Source organism: Canis lupus, chromosome 7 (assembly GCF_003254725.2).
Source record: "Canis lupus dingo isolate Sandy chromosome 7, ASM325472v2, whole genome shotgun sequence".
Classification (NCBI taxonomy): Eukaryota; Metazoa; Chordata; class Mammalia; order Carnivora; family Canidae; genus Canis; species Canis lupus.
Genome location: NC_064249.1, coordinates 31672580 through 31696349, shown reverse-complemented (window position 1 = coordinate 31696349; position 23770 = coordinate 31672580). Strand labels below are relative to the sequence as shown.

Sequence of the window (23770 nt, the reverse complement as noted above, 5' to 3'; positions counted from 1 at the left end):
TATTTAAAAAGTAATTTATAATTTGTAAAATGCTATAAAGTATATGTGATTGTTTTAATTAAACAAATGGTAAGGAATCTGTAAACTAGGATTATATTAGTAAAAAGGGGTGCCATAAAAAGGAAAATAACCTGCCAGGTTAATTTATTTATTATTACAATTTCCCTTGGGAATTAAAAATGGAGTATTCCTAGAGAAACTAAAAAGGCCATGACTTATCTTAATAAAAGACTTTTTATATAGATCTTGAAGCTTATTTCCTGAAAGAAATGAACTATAAATATATTTTTTTAAGCCCTATGGTCAAGAATTCCTCTGCCCTACAACTGAATGAATCCTGTTTTGAAACAGTGGAATGAAGCAAATGATCCAGCACAGCAGCTATAAGACTGATACTAGAGTTTACATTAAAACATAACAAATGAAAGTAATTCCTTCTGGACATAAAATGCCTGCTGAGTTGATATTGTTAGTAATTCCAGAAAATGATGACAATTTAGAAGACACTTCATTGTTACTACTTTTATTACTTTCTACCCAAGCCATAAATTGCCTTTAATCCTTCCTCCAAACATTTGAAGACAAAGACATTTTCTTTACAACAAACAAAGGATTGCAGAGTTACCATCTTCCTCTGGAATAGCTACCAGTAAATTTAAGTTGAAATATTTGGACAGGGAATTAAAAAACCTTTTTTTTAAGCACTTAGCCAAAATCCAGTAGATCCCCTCTTAACTTTACTTGGAACTCTAAAGTATTTTATAACATTTATTTAAAAAAATATACTTTACAAGTATTTAGATCACCAAAGCATCTTAATTTTCTCACCATCATATTTATTTTGTTTTTAAAACACATTTTTTCTAAGGATCACAGGGAGACAAATCTAATACAAACAGATTTAATTTTTTACGCAAAAAGAAATTCAGCCATTCCTTACAGTAGAGATGACAAAAGCAAAAGAGAATGTGCGTCAAGGAACCCTCACAAGATCTAGCTTACTCCTTCGATCATTTATGGAGCAGTAACTCCAGGTCAGGCACTGGGCTCGGCTGTTTTATAAGGACAATTACATTCAATGTCTAATAAGAGAGCTACACACACAAGCAAGTAAATATGAAATGTGCATTAAGCACCACCTAGGTTTGGAGAGGTCCAGCTGTGTCCCAGGAGGGTAGAGGTTGTGAAAATCTTTCTGGAGCAGGTTGACAGCTGAGCCTTGCTTCAAAGAGAAATCTTAACTGCTCATACTTTCCTTGGAAGGGGAAATGGGACAGAGGATGAAGAATAATACAGGATGATACGTGCAAAGGCCAAGTAAGACAAGGAGTATAGCAGAACATACACACTTCTGGCCTGTGCTGCCATAGGATCTCCATTACCCTAGAGGCCAGTGCTAGAGAGCTGGCTGGCTTTATGCTCCGGGTTCTGATGCCCATGGCTGAGGTGAGTCAGTCACTGCATCCTAGGCACCTCAAGACAGGCACAAATAAATGATGTGAGGAGCTGAGAAACTAAGCGCCAGAACCTCAAGGAGCTGTTCTTTGGATTTGGAAGCACAAGCATGGAGCATGTGTTAAAATGCAATTTTCTGGATCTGTTTTACTCTGGTGCAGTCCCCGGTGGGGGGTGGGTTGGGGAGAGGGGTATGTTTCTAAGTAGTTCCTAACTAGAGGACATGATGAAGACAGCCTGTAGGCCACACTGCTTGCCCCGGCCCCGAGGTATTCCCCTGAAGCCTGGACTGGGCAGCTGCACTGAGCCCCGACCACTGTGTTTCCTCACCCCTCTCTCCTTCCAGTGCACACCGGGTCCCAGCCCACACCCTGAGATCTTGCTCACTTCAGCACTTTGTGCTAGTGCCCCTCCTAAGCTTCCCAGCAAATGTGGCTTCTTACAAATGCCAATTTTATTTCAACAAAACTCTGACAACAAGAAATTTTTTCCACACTTTAGGCAGGAAAAAAGAATGTGTCCCTGGAGGTGAGATACGCTGCCAGAGTTGGCAGAAATAAGAAGCATAACGAGGGAGAAGCCGGGAAGGAGGGGGCCGAGGCAGCTGTCCATATGAGTGTCTCCTGCTCGCTCTCCATCTGGGCGAGCGTGGCGGGCTCGTCAGCTGGCTCGTCCAAGTTAGGCCTATTGAGTAACTACTTGTACATGTTCCATCCTCCTTCCCTCCTGCCTCACCCCTCATTCAATCACACTGAAAATTTCTTAAACTGAGTAGGAAAAAGATGTATATCTCATAACTAGACATCACTAGGCCTTAAGTGAAAAAGCATGGTGGTGATAACATTTCAAACAAGAAGTAAAAATGGCCACCACGTCCTGCTTGGAAAGGAGGTGGGGAGTAAAAAGACGAATGATACTTTATAAAGAGAGAAAGGAGAGAGAGGAAACAAAGGCTAGGTGGAAGAAGAAAGTCCTTGGCTTCCAAATGTCGTCGGCACTTGAGTTTAAACTCCATTTAGGGTGAGGGCTATGGATGGTATGCAGACAAAGCTCTAATGCTTGATTCATGAAGACATGTTCTTTTGAATCTGGCTGCCTTCACACAAAGGAGACTGCCAGGGCATTTATAAATCACGATTTCACCCTCTCAGAGAACTAAAAAGGGAAGTAAAAAATTTCAGATGACATCTTTGATAGGCTTACTTAACAGTTGCAACTTCCAATCAGCAATCTAGATTACAGAAAGAAAACATGAGCAAAAAACAAACCATATGATAATGAAAATTCTTCATTCATCATTTTTAGTGGTCTTGGAAAAACAACAACACAAAAAAGCAGGGATTAGAAAACAAGAAATACAGCATTACCAAAAAAATAAAATAAAATAAAATAAAAGGAAATATAGCATTACCTTTTAGAAGAGAAGGAAAAGGATACTGAGCAGTATATAATGGCTATAAAATTTGATGTTTATGTTAATATTTCACCGTCATAGCTTCTATTGACTACAGAACTTCCAAAACAAAACTATGCTGAATAAATATCAAACATGTGTACTTATCCCTTACATGGAAGACCAAATGTAATCAGAAAACGAGGCATTCTTTATTTTTAAGGGAGAATTTAATTATAGGAAATAACCAGAAGACATATATGGAATCAGGTTCGGCAAACAGAGTAGGAGACTAATTTGAACAAAACAATTTTTGTCACAAGAAAGGTTTCATTCAGACAACAATTGGGAAGAGTGACAGGAATCACTGCGTGATTCCCAGAAAATAGAAACTTGGTCCACTTAAGGGCCAACTCTGTATAACCAATTTTGAATAAAGTTTTTCTGAAAAAAATAAAACTTTTCTCTTTAATAACTAGAACGATTTACCTCATACCTGATGGCCCATGCTTGTCCCAGCCTTCGTCACTGCTGTAATGTGCTGATACAGGGCTATGCTCACGGCCTCCTAAGATACATACATACATCGTGGCTTGCCCCTGCATGGATTTAACACTGACTTGGCTTTGCTTTGTGTCCACTTGTTAAGGTTTGTGTTTCTGGCTAACACAGCAAGTTGTGCTCTCATCTTGCTGGTGCCAGTATGCCTGCCTTGAGTAGAGACTTTATCTTCTTCTAATAACTTCTATCTTCTCTAGACAGGAAAACCAGATAACAGAGCTAATTTAAATAGGCTTCAAATTAGAGCAGTAAGACTGAGTTCAATTCTAGCTAAACGAATAGAGTTCCTGGACCTGGAGGCAGTACTTCCAGCTGCCACAGGGGCTTCTCCCTTACGCCGCATACCTCCCACATACTTCAGAGTTCCCAACTGTGTCTGGAAGGCTGGGGAGGCCAGAATTCTGACTTACAGATAGGCAGGGCTTTACTGCTCTAAATGTCTAGGAGTATAAGATTTTAGGACCATGTCACCATATTGTACCACCCAACCTGCTTACTCAGTGGGTTGTCCACAAAGATGGAAAGTAATGCTGGAATCAAGGTAAAATCTGAAATTCAAGCTTATCAAGGTAAAGAAGTGTGACATCATTAATTGATAATGACAGATTTTGTGATGCATCAGAGAACCACCTACAGGATAGGGAGGGAAGCATTTGGTGAGGAACAGGACTCTGAGATTATCCCTCAGTTGAAACTGTTTTCTCAGTCCAGGGCAAACCGACTGAGAAAAACAAAACATCTTTAAGTACTAAAGCTTAAATTTAAGCTTACTTAAAAAACTTTACATTAAATTTATTTTCTAAAAAAATAAAGTTGTAAATATAACGTAAAAAAGAAAAATACATATTAATACATCCATAGGATTCTTTTATTCCTTCTATGCAAATACCCTAAGTTGTAACATCTTCATTTGCTTTTAAAGAATTATGAACTCAGAAGTTATGAAGCATAGAAAATTTGCCCAGGACAATGAAAATGTTTTTAAAGTCTATATTAGAGACAAGGCAGAGGTAGATGGTAGAATGAAAAAAAATACTTTTTAATTACAGAATTTCCTGAAACTAATTTGCATTCCAATTATTATTTTTATTTGGGTATTTTTAAAAACAAATGAAAAGTTTCTCAAATTTTGTCCTTAATATAACCGGACACATTTGACCTAAGGGTTATTCTAAACAGAGAGAGTGGTTTCTTATTTCTCTCCTAATAAAGATGTATTTTTTTCTGCACGTTTCCCCCCATCCCCAGACCCATTTATTGTCAGGCAAACATATACAAAAAGTTCAGTGTGATTAAGTTTAAAGACAGTTTGTGAGATGAATAAGGGAGATACACTCTGGCAGAGAAACAGAGAAAAGAAACCAGACATCCCTGAGGCCTGCAGGCAGAATAATTTTTATCTACCTTCTAGAGCAAAAGCCAGGCTGGCCACAATCTTATCAAGAAAACAGATACGCTCTCATCATTCAATCGAAGGAGAAAGGGAGTCACTTTTCTGCCACTAAACATTAATAATTTGGTCTAAATAAGTATCTGTGGCAGACGGATTCATTTCCTGCTGGCTCCAATGAGACTTGCTGGGAGTAGCCTGATTCCTTACTGGAGCCTACAGCCTGCAAGAGATTTAAGCACAGCCTGGCGCTGGGATGTCACATGTTGGAGGTCTTGATACACAGATTAATAAGCTAAGAGTAGACATAATTATCATTATTACCAATTCACAATGTACTTCACTGAAATACAACACCATCATGTCTGCCAACAAATTTACAATTTTTTTAAGAGAACGGGGGGAAAAGACACACATATATACACACAGAGAAGGCAGGCAGCCTTTAGACAAAGGCTGGTTAGGAGTGCCAGCTTTAAAGTTGTGGGTCTCTCTCCCTCCAGGTAAAAGACAGAAATAGGTATTAGATGCCTTCTGGAATTAAAGGTAGATCTGGGGGAGGTTACTCCTGTCTATCTTCTCTCCTGTATAACTAATGATCTAAAATACACACACAAAAGTACCACAAAGCCCCTGACAATATAATGGGAACAATCAACCAGAAATGCCACTTATCGTTATCCTCAAGTAAAAAGAACTTCAGTTTTTTCAGGCATATATGAATTTCTGAATGTTATTATTGACAATCTCAGACTTTTCAGAGAGAACATTATACTTGTTACCTCAAACAATTATGGAGAACAATCAGAATGAACACAAAATTGCCCTTGACTCAAGAAAACCAAGCTTTAAGAATACCTTTCAGTTTCTTTGATGTAACAAGAGAACAGCTCAGTATGAGCTGAAGAAGGGGTTGGCACAGATGCCTCACACATGGTACTGTACTCATATCACGGTAAGACATGGTGCATGCAGGCCACTTCTATCAATGACAGTAGCTGAATTTTGAGAAATATACATGGTGTAAAATCTAGGATTCCATGACAAAATACACGTTCTCTGTTTATGTTTTAAAAACTGCAAATATATACATAAAGCCAATAAGCAGAATGAGGTTCATCAGTGTTTCCTAGAGGTATATGTGGGTAAAAAGAGATGCACCATTTATTCAGAAGAAAACATATTCAACCAATCAAATCGATCCCTATGGTCTAAATCTCTTTGGTGACTGTCTAAGATTCTAAAAATGTAGAACATGGATGAGCTACCTCAGAAAAAAAACTTTCCTATAGTTTTGGAATGGTAATAGATAACAAAAGATGGCCATCGATGTCTGCCACTATGCTCTCATTTCAAAGCAAACAAAACACCCCTCTCCCCAACAAACACAAATCGTCATTCATATTAGCCCTTCTGTGGAATAAAAGTTGTCAATCCTTTCCTAACTGGCAAGCCCACTAGCACTTTCTAGTTCTTACCTCCTCCACCACGATAATCACTCTGAAGTGGTTAACTAGTCCCTAATTTTAAAATTCTCTTATTCTTTGTCCTTGAAGACTTTCTGAGTTTTCCAAGTATTTTTTTGGACATGCTTCCTCAATCTCTTTTGGTGCTTATTTGTTAAACTTCTCTCCCTTACCCAGGGTCTAATCTTGACTCTGTGGTATCTATAGGCAATCTCTACTTTATAATTCCAACTGTAATGAAGACTTTCAGATCCATACCTCTAGTTCTGATCTTTCCCCTGAGCTCCAGATACCAGTGGACATTTTTCTTTCCTCCCTTACATGGTCCTCCTTGGTTAAGAATATAACCATCCATAACCATTCATCCTCTGAATCCTTTCTCTCCCTCCTCACCAGCCCTCCATATATATGCAAATGGTTAACAAGTTCTGTTACTAATGATTCCTTAGTAATGATTTTTAAATCTGTCCCAAGCTAAATTCCACTGTACCTGATTGTTTTTCAAGCTTCTCCTTATGTCTAGACCACTGCTTGAATGGCATTCACACTGGTCTAATCCATCCTTTACAAATGTCCAAAACATGGGAATCATCTGAGCCACTTATTCATTTGCCAAGAAAATAGTTTAAGTTTCTTAGTAATGGTATTCAAGGCCATTTGCAACTAACCTAATTTCTCCTTAGTCTCTACAATGTTCCTTTGGTTCCAACCATGCAGAAACACTCCCCACTCCAATGGGAGGTCTTTGCTAAAACTGTTCCTCTGGGTCTACCCATTTTTTTCTCCTCCTTCCATGGCTCCTTCAAGTTAAGCTCAAAAAAGTCTTCCTATAGAAAGTATATCTGACCGTCTAGGAAGGCTTAAAGACTTACAGCTATTCATATATCTGTCTTTTGCTTTGCTGAATAGTAAGTCCTGTAGATTAGGGATCATGTACATTCATTTTTACATTCCCATGGATAATAATAAAGCTGATACAGGTAAGTATTCACTAGATGTTTGAAAAGTAACTGACTAAATGAATAAATGATGATGAACAGGGAAATTAAAAGTAAGCTAAAAAAAATCACAGGGATAAATTTTGACAAATAACTAGGACTTTGATTTAAATCTCTTGTTTCTGCCTTCCTCTTCCAGTGAACTCCGCAGCAATGAGTCTGGATGTCCAATTCACATTTTGAGTAAGCTATGCAGAGTTCTATTTGACCTGACCTTTGAGTTTACTGATTTACTATTATAATTCCATCCATAAATAACAGTGTAGTTAAACGAATGTACATAAAATTTATGAAAGAGTTTAGTATATCATATTCATTTTCTCCCATCTTAAAGAAAAACTAAGTTTATATACATTATATGAATCATTAGGAGCCTTTAAGGATTCCACATGAAATTATGTTACTAACTCTTATTAGCCCTTAGGTTAGTAGCAAAAGATAAATGACATAGATGTAATAAATCTTCTTTTCAACAAAGCATTTAAAGAATCTCTAATGGGATGTCTGCAGACTAGAAAGAGAAATGATAGGGAGTTGGATACTTAGATGAATTTATGATGGTCAAATATACTAAAAAAAAGATAACAGGGTGTCATTACATATGATTATGTTCCTGTTTTACAAAGCAACCCATTGAAGAGGATCAAGCACAATTAACTAGTAAAATTTATACAGAGACTGTTTTAATAAACTGTCTTAGCAATCACAGATGTCCAAAAGTTGATGATTTTTTATTTGAAGAAAGTGAACATTTACAGTAAGCCAGTGGTGTACCAGACACAGTGTGTGAGTGAGTGAGTGGTTCATGTGTACCACTTCATCCAACCATCTGGCAACCAAGCATGAGAGATGCCATTATGCTCTTCTGAAAAGGAGGAGCCTGGGACTCAGTGAGGTTCTTGAGGTCACATGATAATGGAATGAATAACTTGGTCAACTTCAGAGTCTGCACTCTTTCCATATCATTCCCACTAGAAAGGGTACAAAATCATGGGCTTAATGTCTACCTATTAGTACTGTAAAAAAAATGGTATTCCCATAATGGGAAGTAAACTAGGGTAGATAATGTTCATTTTACTTCCTATTTTACTTCTCTTTCCTTTTAGAAAGCTTCCACAGAGTAAGTGTCTTAAAAGACACTATGATATAAGCTCCTTGAAGTCAAAGAATGCAATGTCTTTCCTTTTCATATCTCATGCCCAGCACAGCATCTGGCTCATCACAGTAACATCTAACACTTACTAAGGACTCCTTATATGCCTGGCACTAGGCTAAAAGGGTTTTACAGATGTTATCTCCTTTAAATAGAGGAGAATAATAATCCCATGGAGTAGATACTATTGTTTCCCAACTTCTACAATGAGGAAACTGAAACCTAAAATGGTCAAATTACTTGCTTGGGGCCATATACCAATTTGTGGCAGGGCTGTGGTTCAAATCCAGTCAAACTAAGAAAATCAACCTTCACAGTTTGGTTTTAACCACTGAACTTTGCCTTTTACTACCCAAATCCATAGGTAAGATGAAATACATAACTATTGATATCTTCTATTTATTTCTATGTATGTATTTATCATATACCTATATATTTCCACTTGCTATATTAATTTATATTTATCATTTATATATTTAGAAGCATTTGATGCTTAAAGACTGAATCTTTTACAACTCTGAACATATAAAGTGTTGCAGTTCAACGTGAGTTTTGAGAAGAGAAACTATTGAGAAAAATGGGTACATGTATTTTATTACATACTGGGGAGAAGTACTATAATTGCACAAATTTTGAACTTTACTCAAGGAAAAGTAGCAGTGGAAACACAACAGGCTATAGTGTTCATCTTTGAAAAAGGAAAGTGTGTAAGACTGGAGAAAACAAAGCTACTACCACATTTTCTTGATTCTAATTTCTAGAAGATTATTTTTGATGTAGTTCTCTGAATAAGCATGTGAATTGCAATCAGTACTAACCTAAAAAATACAGAAGGAAGAGGCTTTTTTTACACAAATCTTCAATATATATTTTAAACTATTAACTCAGTAAAGACATTTCTGAAGACAGGGAAGTCAACACACTCTTCAAGTATGTTCAGGTGCTTATTGGTGACCTAATCTGATACAGACATAAAAGTCTGAAAAATCCAGGATAGTCAGCATATTTCCTTAATTGCAGCACATTGCAATGCTCTGAACTAAACAGGAGTAGGTGGCAAGTGCTGGAAAGGCTGACATTCTGTGCTACTGAAGAAGGAAAATATAGTTGCTTCACGGAATCAACAGCAAGGTTCACATTCCAACTGTGTAAATAAAGAACCTGAACTAAACTCTGTCAAACCAAGAGTATCCTTTTTTTTTTATCATGTTCTTCCACAGGAATTAAACATGGCATCAGAAAAAGCTGAGAAATCTGGAAGGTACTATTTAGAACTTTTTGAGATGCTTAGACAATAAGCTTTCAGCAGTCATTGAAAATAGGAATATTTGTGTTCATACACATGCTAGGACTTTTAAACTCCTCATCACATATTTTTCATCAGTAATTCAAAATCTCTGGTTTATTTATTTATTTATTAAAGATTTTATTTATTTACTCATGAGAGAGAGAGAGGCAGAGACACAGGCAGAGGGAGAAACAGGCTCCACGCGGGGAGCCTGACACGGGACTCGATCCTGAGATGCCAGGATCACGACCTGAGCTGAAGGCAGCACTAAACCGCTGAGCCACCCAGGCTGCCCAAATCTCTGGTTTATTAAAAAAGGTTTGTTTTTCTCATGGATCTTGCAATAGAGACTATTTTAATTCTATATTAGATGTGGATTTACATGGAATTTACAAAAGTAGCTCAGCTGATGTGCCCTTTATCTGAGTCCCAACAGAATGACCATGTTCTTTCTATACATATTGAAGATTTTTAGATTTCCTAAAAAAAAAAAAAGGTCTAATAACAATCCCTGGTTCTACAAATTTATGATAACAAATAAAACAAATTTCTGTCATACATGATGATCAAAACTATAACAAAATCACATGTGACAGCAAAATTAATCTTTTATTGCAGGAGAATAATGGTGTTTACTACATTTGACATTTTTCATGCAAACATCGTTTTACTCTTTCCACATGTTATTTTCTTAATGTCAGTGATTTTTTTTGCATATGGTTCAGAAACATTTTTGATTATAGCTAGTGAGATATAAACTCAAGCTGCTGGTACATACACCATGGCTTTTGTTTTGACACTTCTCTAGCAAAAGATGACATGTATGAATAACTTGGATCCTATTTTTTAAAGACCTTTTTTTTGTTGTCGTGGGGAGGAATTCAAGGGCTATTAGACATGGAAATTAGTTTATAGAGAGTTTATCACATTTCCTCCCTGTAAAACTCATAAAAGAGTACCAGAAAGCTATTTATATCATGATGCTTTAGGATTATGCAAGAGGAAGTACGGCTTAATTAAGGGGAAGATGTGGGAGATACAAGGCAGGAATGGGATCAAGGAAACACACATATTAAGGGAGAATAAGGGTCATAATAGTTCCTCTCCTGGATTATTCCTATCCGGCTAAAAATATGCTGTTTATCCCATCATCATCAAAAAACAAAAAACCCTAATTCACCTTCCTCTCCAGCTGGACTTCTTTTCTCTGTGACCCTTTCTACGCACAAGTTCCTGTGCTCACTGTCTCCACTTTTCTGCTCTCTTCTCATCAGACATCTGTACCCAGCCACTGGATAGACTATTCTTGTGGATGCCATCAATTCCAGTTCCAATTCCAAGGTCACTTCTTGGTCCTCACCTCCTTCATGTGAATACTAGCAGCATTTCACATGGTTCTTCTTTTAAGCTCCTCCTCCTTAATTAAGCCCCTTCTGCACCCTGCCTGGCAGGCACACCCTTTCCATACCCACTTTCTACTTCTCCCTCCTTGCTCACTCTGTTCCAGCAACTTCAGCCTCCTCCCTAAATATGCTCCTTCCTCAGGCTTTGTACTTGCTGTTCTCTCTGTCTGAAATGTTTGGTCTCCAAGTATCCACTAGTTTATTCCCTCACAACCCTCAAGTCTCTGTTTATAGTCAGACCACCACCTCCTACAACTCGCTTTTTCCTTCACCCTACTTTATTTTTTTGTCAAAGTCTGCATCAGTCCTCCTAGGGTATGTTAATTTAGATTCAGAAGGCCAGGATTTGGTTTTGTTTACAGCTCCAGTGCCTGGCATATAGTAACCACTTAATAAATTCTTGTTGAATGACCTCAGTAAAACATGCGAACAAGTCATAAGTTCACAGTGAAGAATGCAGAAATGGTGTTCAGAGTTGGAAGAAAGTAGAAGGCACCGCAGGGAACAATTATAAAGGACAATTAAAAGTTGCATAAAAGCATTCTTGACTTCTCATCCCCCTCATGTTTCCCAGGATTTATCTCAGAATCTCCATTCCTTAGAGAAGCTACCTTAGGCTGGAGAACACTGATTTTTAAATAGCCTTGCTAGGAAATTTCTCCTAGAGCAAGAAAGGTGAAGGGTATGGCCTTGCTGATACTGGGAGTGTTAAGAAGTATAATTGGTTGTGTAAGACATAATGCCAGTAAGGGCACAGCAGGAATAACAGATGATGTGGCCCAGGCTGGGCAGGAAGCTCCATCCATGAATGGATGAATGGATGAGATTCTAGAACAATGGAAAGAACCACAAATGTTCTATCATGGTGATGGAGAACTTGATAGTATTTTCATAGCTAACCTTAAATGTGAAGACCCATTACATGGACAAAGGATTGGATTTGTGTGTTTGAGAAGGAGTAGAATTAGGACTAGTGAATACAGTGCTCAGTCAGCCAGATAACTCTTCATTCTGTGATCCTTTACCCCAAACCTCTGGGGCCAGTTGGATTACAGAATTCAGAACCTTCTAATTTCAGACAGAAAGATGGTACATAACACTACCAAATGGGTCTGACATAGCATGAAGTAATCAAACATGTTACCATTTCTGTAGTAGACATATGAACATTCATAGTAAGTGGGATGAATAAAAAGTTCATAAAGAGTCTCACATAAATTGAGTTTGCCAAAAACTTATGAAAAAATGTTTGATGACAGAGGTGTTTTGGATCTCCAAATTGTAGACAAGGAATTATGGCTCTGAACTATAAAACTATGAATAAAGCCAAATCTGTAATAATACTTGTTCTCAGTGTTTGTGAACTCTATTATCCCTGTTAGGGAATTCGCTATACCCTCAGGTGGAAAATAGGAAATGGACACTAATAATTGAGAATTTGGATGTGAACACTTAATTCTTAATTTTTCTTTGATCAGCATTACTAGGAAATTTGATTTTAGTAACTACCTGCAAATGCTGAAATATATATTTTATTGAAGTCAGCACATTTTTTTCCTTTTTACTATGATCCACTAGCTCTCTGATGGTCCCATTCTTGTCTCTCTTAAGCTAAGTGGTTGTGCATGGTCCTTGAATCTCATGTGAATGTTAGGGACACAGTAATAGACCATAACTACTGGTAAAGTATGCTGTGAGTTCTTTTTCTTTATTAATGATAGATGAAGTAGAAAGCTTTTAAAAAAATAGAAGTCAATTTAAGCTTTCTTCATAATAACATCATTTTTACTTATTTGGATTTCTATTTTTTTCCTGAATGGTTTTATGTGCAATTTCCAATAACTCTCGATCCACAGCCCATCCACCTGTTCAGCCATCTAGTCATTTATCTATGATATTAAAAAACAGGGATCCCTGGGTGGCGCAGCGGTTTAGCGCCTGCCTTTGGCCCAGGGCGCGATCCTGAAAACCCAGGATCGAATCCCACGTCGGGCTCCCGGTGCATGGAGCCTGCTTCTCCCTCTGCCTATGTCTCTGCCTCTCTCTCTCTCTCTCTCTCTCTCTCTGTGACTATCATAAATAAATAAAAATTTAAAAAAAAAAAAAAAAAAAACAATTGCCTTTTGACTTTTTTATCTAATTAGTCCATCAACATTCTCTAGCTTCTAGTTCATGCTCTAAAATATTTTAAAAAATTAATAGAGACCATAAAAAATAAACCCATGTACAAACTCAATACAGAATTAAGAGTATTTCTGCTCTAAAAACAACACATGAATTTAAGAATACATTGATTACATCTAGGACTTTCAAAATGAAAGCTTTTAAGTTATCTGTGAGCATCTGAAATTCTCTTACCTGCTGAAATACACTTTTTTAACTATTCTTCATCTCATTTACCTCCCCCATACATTTGGAAAACTTTAATGTGGCCAAATGGAATTTTATCAAAATGTTCACCCCTAGGCCAATGTTCACCCCTTTGAACCAAAGAGGTTAATTTTTTTAAAGAAAGTTAAGAAAAACTATGAATATGCTTTCATTTCTGATGTTTTATCCTTGCAATATATGTATTACCTAAATGTATAATGATAATTAGAATATTTTAAAGAGTTAGTACTGCTACTCCTTCCCTTTTCCTCACCTGACAAATTTTAGAGGCTGATCTCCATATACTATATGACAAATTCAAGTTTAGATATTAAAGTCTAGAGATTCTCACAGGCAAACTCCTACTTTTGGATATTTTAAATTCTAAATGAAGGTCTCTGATAAGGATACTAATTCTGACCTGTGGGTTTTTCTCATACTACCAAGCAATTTATTCAATTCTGACCTAGAGATAGCTTTAGATCCCACAGGTTGAGGGCTCAGCCTCACAAGACTGCTCCACCACCCTTCAGACGCCAATGGCAAGTCCAGGTTGTCATTGTACTTCTGAATCACAGGCTAGAGATGAAAGGTTAGAATAACCCCCTCTTTGGGTTCAATTAATTGGTTAAAACAGCTCATAGAACTCAAAGAAATATTTTACTTACTAGATCACCAGTTGATTATAAAAGGTTTGAATTCAGAAGAGCCCAGTGGAAAAGAGGCATAGAGCAAGATGTGTGGGTCCTTTTGGGATTTTATGGAAGCCTTATTACATAGGCATGATTAATTAAATCATTGGCCATTGGTGATTGATTCAGTCCTTCTTCTTTTTCCAGAGGTCAGGGGATAAGACAGAAAGTTTCAACCCTCTCATCACAAGTTTGGTTCCCTGGTCATCCTTAGGTGACCCAAGGGCTTTCTAAAAGCCACCCCATAATATAACAGAAGACATCTTTATAACTCTCATCACTTAGGAAATCCCAAATGTTTTAGGAATTCTGTGCCAAAAATTCAGCTGAAGATCAAATACATATTTCTTATTATAAACCATAATATTACAAAGCCTAAAAGACATGAGTATTAAATATACTTTTAAAAAAGTATGAATGTAATATGGCATAATTTTAAGTTTTATCATTTTTCAAAGTGATGGTAAATGCAGCCCACCTTAGATGCCCATATTATAAAACAATAGAAGAATGTTAATAGGACTTAAATATATGGAATAAAGCACTAATTCATTATTATGATGATAGATTATTCTGTTTATTAAAAAAGATAGAATAGCTGGGGACACCTGGGTGGCTCAGTCAGTTAGGCATCCAACTCTTGATTTTAGCTCAGGTTATGATCTCAGGACATAAGACAGCTCTGGGTTGGGCTCTACACTCAGTGGGGAGCCAGTTTCTCTCCCCTGCCCCTCCCCCATCACATGCTTGTGCTCATGCCCTCTATTTATATGTATAAAATAAATAAATCTTTAAAAAATTCAAAAGATATTTTTTAAAAAAATCAAAAAGCTGAACTTATGTCTTATTACTGGCTTTTGCTACACATGACTATGACACAAGATTACCCTGATGGAATACTAAATCAAAGAAACTTCTACTGCCCCAGTTCTTTAAATTTTTTTAAAAGATTTTATTTATTTATTCATGAGAGATAGAGAGACAGGCAGAGACATAGGCAGAGGGAGAAGCAGGCTCCCTATGGCGAGCCTATGTGGAACTCGATCCTAGGACTCTGGGATCATGACCTAAGTCAAAGGCAGATGCTCAACCACTGAGGCACCCAGGTGCCCCACCACTGCCTCAGTTCTAATTTGGTAGAGATGAGGGTCATCTTAGGTTAATGGAAGTCAGGGGATCGAGCCCTCTCTAACCTCACTGCCACCTTTCCTTCCAGGGCACTCTCCTATTATCTCATCTCCTACTTCCTGTATAGAAGCATGCCAAGACAGAACAACATTAAGAAGCCCAGGAAGAGATAGTCGTGACCTCTTGGCTCTGGGTTCACTCTGCTCGCCGCAGACAGCTATGGCCTCCACCAACACACCCAGAATTCTGTCCTCTGAGATTGCTACTTTCTGAAAATTACTATTTCCTTATAAAAAGCCAGAGAGCTTGAATCTGCCTCCAAAGGACATGGCAGGTTTACTTCCTGACTGTGCACCAGATACTTTGATTCTCCTCTGAGCCTTAGTTTTTACTTTGCCAAGTGTAACCATCACTTAATTCCATACAATGCAATAGGAGATGCAGCTCATATAGGAGAGGATTGTGTGCCCTTTCTGTAAATGCAAAAGTGGCATGACCCTCATTCTGTAAGGCACAGCTATCCAAACAGGACTTTATATAGCTCAGCATCAAGTTTTAAATCACTCAAAGAAGGAATCTGTAAGGACACATACCAGCCTTTCTCCAGAGAGAGATCAATGAGCTGTGGAGACATGTTGGCCAGGAACACTTTCTTTCATCTAGATATAGAGTGCGACACATGGGTGCCAGTCTGTTATTCCTAAAGGAAGGGCAACCTTTATAATCAATTGGAGGTGGAACATGTCCATAGGTGTGTGGAAGAGGATGGAGACAAAGCTGATGGATTATTTAGAGAATGTTTAACATTATTCAATAAGATAAAATGACAGATGAAATTGATTAAATACAGTTTTCAAACTTAGAAAGACATCCAAGGCATCAAGGATCCTAAGTATTTTTTTACAGTGTCTATTCAGGAGACAAAAGCAAAATAAATCCCAATGGAATGCAATGAAATGAGATAAAATAAAATAAATGCTCACAGGTTTCATGTAACACAACATTCGAAAGGAATAAGCAGACAAACTCTCCATGTATTTATATATTGATAATATTATAATTAGAAAACCTAAACTGCAAAAAAATTACCATTTTAGGAATTATATTTAGGTATGATGCAATTTTCATTTTATAGTTCTGTTACATTATTAGTCTTAAAAATTACAAAACCATAGCTCCTAAAACTTTAAGAGCACTAGAATTAGAAGTGAAACTATGATATGCATAAAATAATAAAAATGATGATGATGATGATGAAAACATTGATCTGAAGGTCCTTTTAAGGAGGAGCAAATGGTAAACAACAGCTTTCTATATAAACCAAAGAATCCAAGCTTATGTGATACCAATTTGCCATGACAGTTGTTCAATTGATAGACACTTGAATTGACTGGAAATGGCAATATCCAAGACCACATTATAATTCCACAGCTAGTTCTTCGGCATCAACAGGGTTGGTTTTCACTGAGTGCCCATTGGCTAAGGTGCACCACATCAATGGTCTGTCCTTATTATTGTCTGCCTTAAAGAAATGTCTTCTTTCCATGGGTCAAAATTCCACTCATGACCTAGCAGCTGCCCATGATTCACATTGCTAACCCAACTGTTTATGACAAGCAGAAGCAAAAACCTTGAGCAGCACATTGGCCAGAAGGCCTGTGCAGTAGGGTCCTGAATGAACACTGAAAAGACCAGGAAAGGGCTGGAGACATTACAGCAAGAGGGTGAAGGAAGGGTTAACAAGACAGAAGTGAAAGACATAAGGCTTTACCCCATAGCAAACACAGACCAATTTCTTTCCCTTTTCTTTTCATTTATTTTAACCATTTATTATATCCACTATTTTTGTAGATATTTATCACTTCATCAGAAATATAAGTTAGGAAAACTTGACAATCCCCTCCCATGGAGATAAGATTTGAAAAAAATGTTTATTTGCAGTAGATGAATAATTTCAAAATACACACATACGTAAACACACACAATATCTATTACATTGTGTGTATTTTTAACATGACTTGTGATTTCCTGAAATGGATTTACATAGAAAAAGCACTAGTTCATTTCATCACTAGAGTCAAGTTATTATAAATTATTAATCATCTAAATTGATGGGGGCCTTTCTGATTTTGAACTGAGCTATACAATTTTACTTTTCTTTTTCTTTTTCTTTTTTTTTACAGATTTTGCCAACAGATTTATCTCTCTATTTTTGATTTAGCTAATGTTCATGTTAGTAGTTAAAAGACTTATGTGGTCTGTGTTTATGTTTAGAGCTCTGATGTGAGAGATCTATTTACTTAAAAAATAAAGGCTTATTGAGTTATTAACATCCTGTAAAATTTACCCATTTAAAGTGGACATTCAATGTTTCTTTTAGTATATTCACAGGGTTGTGCAGCCATCTAATTCTAGAACATCCCATATATTCCAAAGAAACTTCACTAACGATCCCTCTCCTCTCCCTCAACCCCTGACACAACTAATCTACTTTCAGACCCTATATATTTGACAATTCTGGACATTTCATATAAATCAAATCATACTATATATAGCCTTTTGTGACTGTCTTCTTATTTTCAAGGCTCATTCATGGCACAGCATATGTATCAGTGCTCCATTTCTTTTTATTGCCAAATAATATTCCATTGTAATATTCACATTTTATTTATCCACTCATCAGTTGATGGACATTTGAGTAGTTTCCATCTTTTGGATATTATGAATGATGCTGCCATGATCACATGTGTACAAGCGTTTGGGTGGATGTACGCTTTTACTTCTCTTTGGTATAAACCTAGGAAGAAGTTCCTGGGTCCCACAGTAACTCCAGGTTTAATTTTCTTAGGGGATGCCTAACCGTTTTCCAAAGTGGTTGAACCATTGCCACATTCCCACCAGCAGTGTGAGAGTTTCACAAGTTCTCCTCATCTTCCCCAACACTTGCTATTGCCTGCTTTTTTTTTTTTTTTTTTTGTATAGCCATCATAATGAGCATGTGTCTCTTTGGGGTTTTGATTTACATTTCCATGAAGGATGATGATACAGAGCATCTTTTCATATGTTTATTAGCCATTCTACTTGCTTAAGACCATTCTCCATTTCCTCTCCACAAAGACATACAAATATTACCTTATTTCTTTTATGTGCCCTATATTAAAATACACACTCTAAAATTTCTTCAGTACTGATCTCCATTTTGGTGTCCTTCCACACATACCCTGTCCCCTCTCCACTACACATACATATACACTCAGCACATGCTTTCACAAATGATTTCTTTTAAAATTGAGTTTGATGCCCTCTCACAGTTGCTTCTAAATCAACCAGACTTCAGCAGCAAAACCAAGTAAGTTAATTGCTATTTGTCAAATATAATAACTGCCGACATGTCTTGGTCTAAACTTTGCCATCAACTTCAAATCTGTTGTAGAGACCAATACCTAAAACATTGTGAAGACAATCTCTTCCATCTTTACCTCTCATGACTAGTCTATGACTATCCATTATTTACCTTAGAATCCCAAACTTTTAAGAAGCATTTCTCATTTCTCTAAAGCTTCACTATCACTAATGGGAAGAGGAGTAGTGTCTTGAGAGTGGAATCCTGAAGCAAAGCAGGTGGAATTCCCTTGCTTAAAAAGGTCAGAGTCCGTATGGAGAGCATTATAGTGAGAATGAATTGTGGGGAGCCTCTGGCTTCTAAAATTTGTCACTATCTTAAAAATTCAGGCTCTAGCAGAAGCCTACACAAATTTAAGATTTTGTTAATTTGACGTTATACAAATCTAGCAGATCTAGATCTCCTCCTCTAGCAGATTATAATCATGACATTGTTTAAGAATATCCTAACAAAACTTAAAGTGACCCCTTAAAAATACCATCTTGCTTGTAAAGGAACAGCTTATATAGAAATTGTTTTCAGCCCATATAAGCTACATGATGTTATTTTTAATGGGTAATTTGAAATATCTCCTCCATAAAGTATATTTTGATCCAAAACGGTTTTACTACAAACTTTGCTAAGACGTCAAAAACTATTTTTAGCAAACGCTGAAGAGAAATTAATAATTGCTCAGATAACTTTACAAGTCTCTACAAATTTACTGGAAGGTACCTCAATGTTAAAATCCTTTTCAAAGCAAAAATATCTTTGGACAGGCTACTTTCTTGGCTCTTAGTTCTGATTATTTGATGGGGAGCTGGAACCAGAGATTCTGAGGGTGAGTTTCTTCCATTTTTGAACATGAAGCTTTTGAGAAAGGATTTTCTAAGATTTAAAAAACATGTCTTGGAACATGGCAAGATCAAGAAGAAATGCAAAGATCTTTTCCATCCTACGTTCACCTTATGATTTTACATCATTCTTGGAGAACTAAGTTTTGGAAAGTGAATTTCCTAATATCTGAGGTTTCACATCTTTCCCTAACCTTGCCTTTGAAAATCATTTTAGAAGAGAAAGGGAAAGTTTGCATTCTTGATCTCAAACATCCTGGCTAACATGAGCTTGTCAGTATCTGAGCTGACACTTAGAATTTTCTGACCCTCTATAACTAGTAGAGGCTGTAATCTGCAAATAGCAAGTTTGTATAGGTATACCTCCAAAGTATATATCCAACACACCCATTTCCTCTCCTTTCTGTCACCTTCCCCCTGGTCCACAACATCACATCTTTCACCTGGCCTACTATACTAATTTCCTAACTTGTTTCTCAATACCACTGTCCAATTTATTATACATTTGAATTAATAATCTTTTCATTACATGAATCACATCAGGTTATTCCCTTTCTAAGAACCCTTTTGATGATTTTTCTATTGCATTCATAATAGAAGTCAATCTCTTACCATGATCCACAAGGCCTATTTCATTAATTCATCTCATCACCTTCATCTTTCTTGGAGTCCACCCGATCTTTTTTGTCATATTATCTTGAACTCCTACATCTCTGCCTGGCAGGCTCATATACTGTGTTGCCCCTTAACATAGCCGCTCTCACAAATTCTTCAAGTGTCAGCATAAATGTTGCTTCTTCAGAAAGGCCTCCTCTGACCACACTTTCTAAATGAACCTCTTCTGCTTTTTGCTTTGCAAAAATGGCTCATTATTTTTCTCATAGCACTAATTTGAACCTATAATTTAAAATTGTGGGTTTTTTAAATTGTCTGCTTCTCTAACTAAAGGGTAAGAACCATATAGCCAGAAAATTTGGCCATCACACAGTAGGACAAAAGTACCTTTGAATAAATTAATAAATAAGTGAATCGTCTATTATGTCTTAATGCATATTAGTTACTCCTTCAGATCACATTTCCTACACTTTCTCAGGTCCCATTAGCCATGATTCTATCTTGTTTGCCAGCTCTTGTGCCAAAGTTTCTGCTATAAAAAGACAGAAGTAGGAAGAGAATTTCTTTGTGTTGTTTTTCTAGACATTGGTGGCTCAATTAAAGGGGTAAATGGTTGGATAAATTCATTTAATGCTGCAATGCAACAATGCAGTCCAAGAGGCAATTTCATCTAGGTATTCAGCAAATACGTTATTACATAACAATAAACCTTCCTCCCTTACCTCAATTCTTCAGATTTATTTTCAATCGTTTATAACGGTCACTTCCTTCTACACTAATAATGTCCTACTTAAATCTGAACATACAGCTCACTTAAATATAAATTATGGAAGCTGGAACGTTAACATGGCATGAGGTGCTCTCCAATTTAATGCATAACCTTCTAAAGCCAAGCATTGAAATCCTTTCCCTCTAATTGCAGATTTAAGCTGGGCAGAAACCAGACCTGATTACCACGTGCTTGCACAAATTAGAGGAGTAGTTATCCTTTCTCCTGGGTTATCAAAGACTACCTGTCTCAAAATAAAATAAACCTGTAAATTAAGTTAGACAATACTTTAAACATAACCCTTCCTAATGTCACAACTGATTTATTAAATTAAAATGTCTTAAGCCCACTAAACAAAATTTTGAGAGGCTATACTGCACACTATGGGGTTTGAGGTACAGTTGCCAGAGCCACATTATCTTGCCTACAATGCCCTTACCACACTGGATTGCCTGTGAAAATCCTAGTCCAACTCCAGTCTCCTTGTCATAAATCCTCTGGACAGAATTAACTCCTGCCCGCAGTTTCTCCCACTGCATATAACACCATACCCGGCTAGGTTGTTAGCTCAACAAAGACAGGTCTGTCACCAATTGCACGGAGTGTCTCTTGTGCATAGTAAAAACTCCATATGGAATGTGAGAATAATTACAAATAATTTTACATAGCCAAAGACTGCCAAAAAACTAAAGGCCACTTACAACAGAACAAAACAGTGAGAAGTGGAGTTGTTTTTGGGCCCCACTATCTTCTCCAAGAACCACATCCCATTAAGGTCAAAAAGCACAAGTATTCCCAATCAATCCATACTTCTTTCCTCTAATTAATAAAACTCTTATTGTTCAAGCTCCGTAGGGCCTCATTGGCAGCTAGGTGATACTAATGCTACTGCCTACCTGAAAATAAAAGAGATAAGAACTGCCCATTTCCTGCCATATTAACACTGTGCTCTGTGAGCCTTTTGGAGAGATGTTTAGCAGAGTAAAAAAGGTTGGTTTATCTCACCTTCTGGATATAGTTGAGTTCGTTTTTTGAAATGATTTTTTCATATGTTTTGGGCTGTTCGGTGATAACAAGTCTAGATTTCTTTTTAGAGAAGGGTTTCTTATTAACAATTGTATGTGCCTAGTTCCAAGCATATGAAAAAAACACTTTTTCTGACTCATGACAAAACCAATGGGTCACTTGTCTAAAAGCATTACAACAGGAATTCTTTTGCATAGTATGATGTAAATAATGGAGGGGTGGACTGTGTGAACATTCTTGAACAAGTTTTCCCTTGGACTAAGAATCAAAACATTTTACCTAACCAAAAAGTAACTGAATTACAAAAATGCCTTGTATCCACTGAATACATTCTTAACATGCTTTAACAATATGTTACATTTGTAGGTAGTCATGATCAGGAAATCATTTATATTAAATGATAGAGGAAGAACGATTGAGCATTTGGCATGTAGATACTGTGTTGTATACCCTAATTATATTATCTCACTTAGTGTACACAATAATGCCTCAAGAGAGATTTTACTATTTCTATTTTGCAGTTTAGGACACTATGGGTTTCTATGACTAGGCGGGTAAGTGGAAGAACTAACATAAAAATCCTCATGTTTTCCAAACCACATCAATTAGAAAGAAAGCAGACCTTTTTAAGACCTTTCATGGTGTGTAGAAATTCACCAATTCAAGAAATACATTTACTCAGTCATAGGAATCATCAGGACAAAGCCAGAAAACACAAAGTTACTACCACTCTATAATCAGAACCAAACAGAAATTATAGGATAAGAAATATTCTTACAGGATTTACAACTTTAAAGATAATCAATCTGTGAATTCCAAATTAGATCAAGGAACAGGGGAAAGTAAACATTCAACTATAGCATGAAACCATTCAGGTTTCTTTCTACCATGCTAAGACATTCTGCTAATTACACAGGTTATTTTTAAAGGCTTAATAAATTTGGGTAATAATAATATTATTTACTTTTTTTAGACATTGCTCTTCCCTACCTAACTAACTCCAGTGACTGCGATGAAGGAGAATGTCAATCATGGCAGCCCTCCTCTCTGGCTGTACATCAGGGTTTGTGAATTGCTGAACAATAGTACTCCAAATCTCTGGCCACAGTGCCTGATCCAGAACTGGGCACAACTCATCTGGAGTTCTTCTTTGGAATTTTTCTAGATTGTGGAGAATGCTCTCTCCTACTGGGCTGTGAGAATGTGAGTCATGGCTGTGACCAGTGGCCATGGGGCCACCCTTAAAGGAATAGCCTGGCTTGGAAACTAGGATAAACCACAAAGGAGAGTGATGGTAGGGAGATGAGAGGGGGAGAGAGTGAGAACATGAGAATTAGTGTGAGAGAAAGAGAGAGAGGGAGAAGAAGAGGAAGCAGGATGAAAGAGAACATTTATTAAGACAGATCATGAGAGATAGGCATGGACACATCTGACCAATTCCCACAGACTGCAGTTAGAATTTCTGTATTCAGGCAATCCACACACAAGTTCCATCCCTGCCCTTCTGTGGTTTGACTATCTAAACAATGCCTTTCCTTTTGCCTAAGGTATTTGGAATGGTATTCTTTTTATTACTTACAATGATAAGCTTAAGCTATGTAGAAAAGCATGTTCATTACTTCATAACCTAAGTTCTTATTCCTGTGTCTGTGTCAAATACAATGATGTAACTAGTCAAATCAGCAAATATTTATGGAGATAGGAAGAGTGGAAAGGCACTATGACTTAATGACAGTGAGAGCTACATCAGAAATGAAGATGTGAAACATCTCATTGGGAAATAAAGACTAAAATGCAAATATCAAAATGGTTATGGTATAAAATAAA

General features: G+C 36.9%; 1 protein-coding gene across 3 annotated transcripts in view; it reads right to left on the bottom strand.

Moving 5' to 3' along the window:
• The window catches only part of FMN2 (formin 2), a 370601-nt gene that overhangs the window by 4233 nt on the left and 342598 nt on the right, over positions 1-23770 (bottom strand). The gene's annotated exons all lie outside the window — the stretch shown is intronic.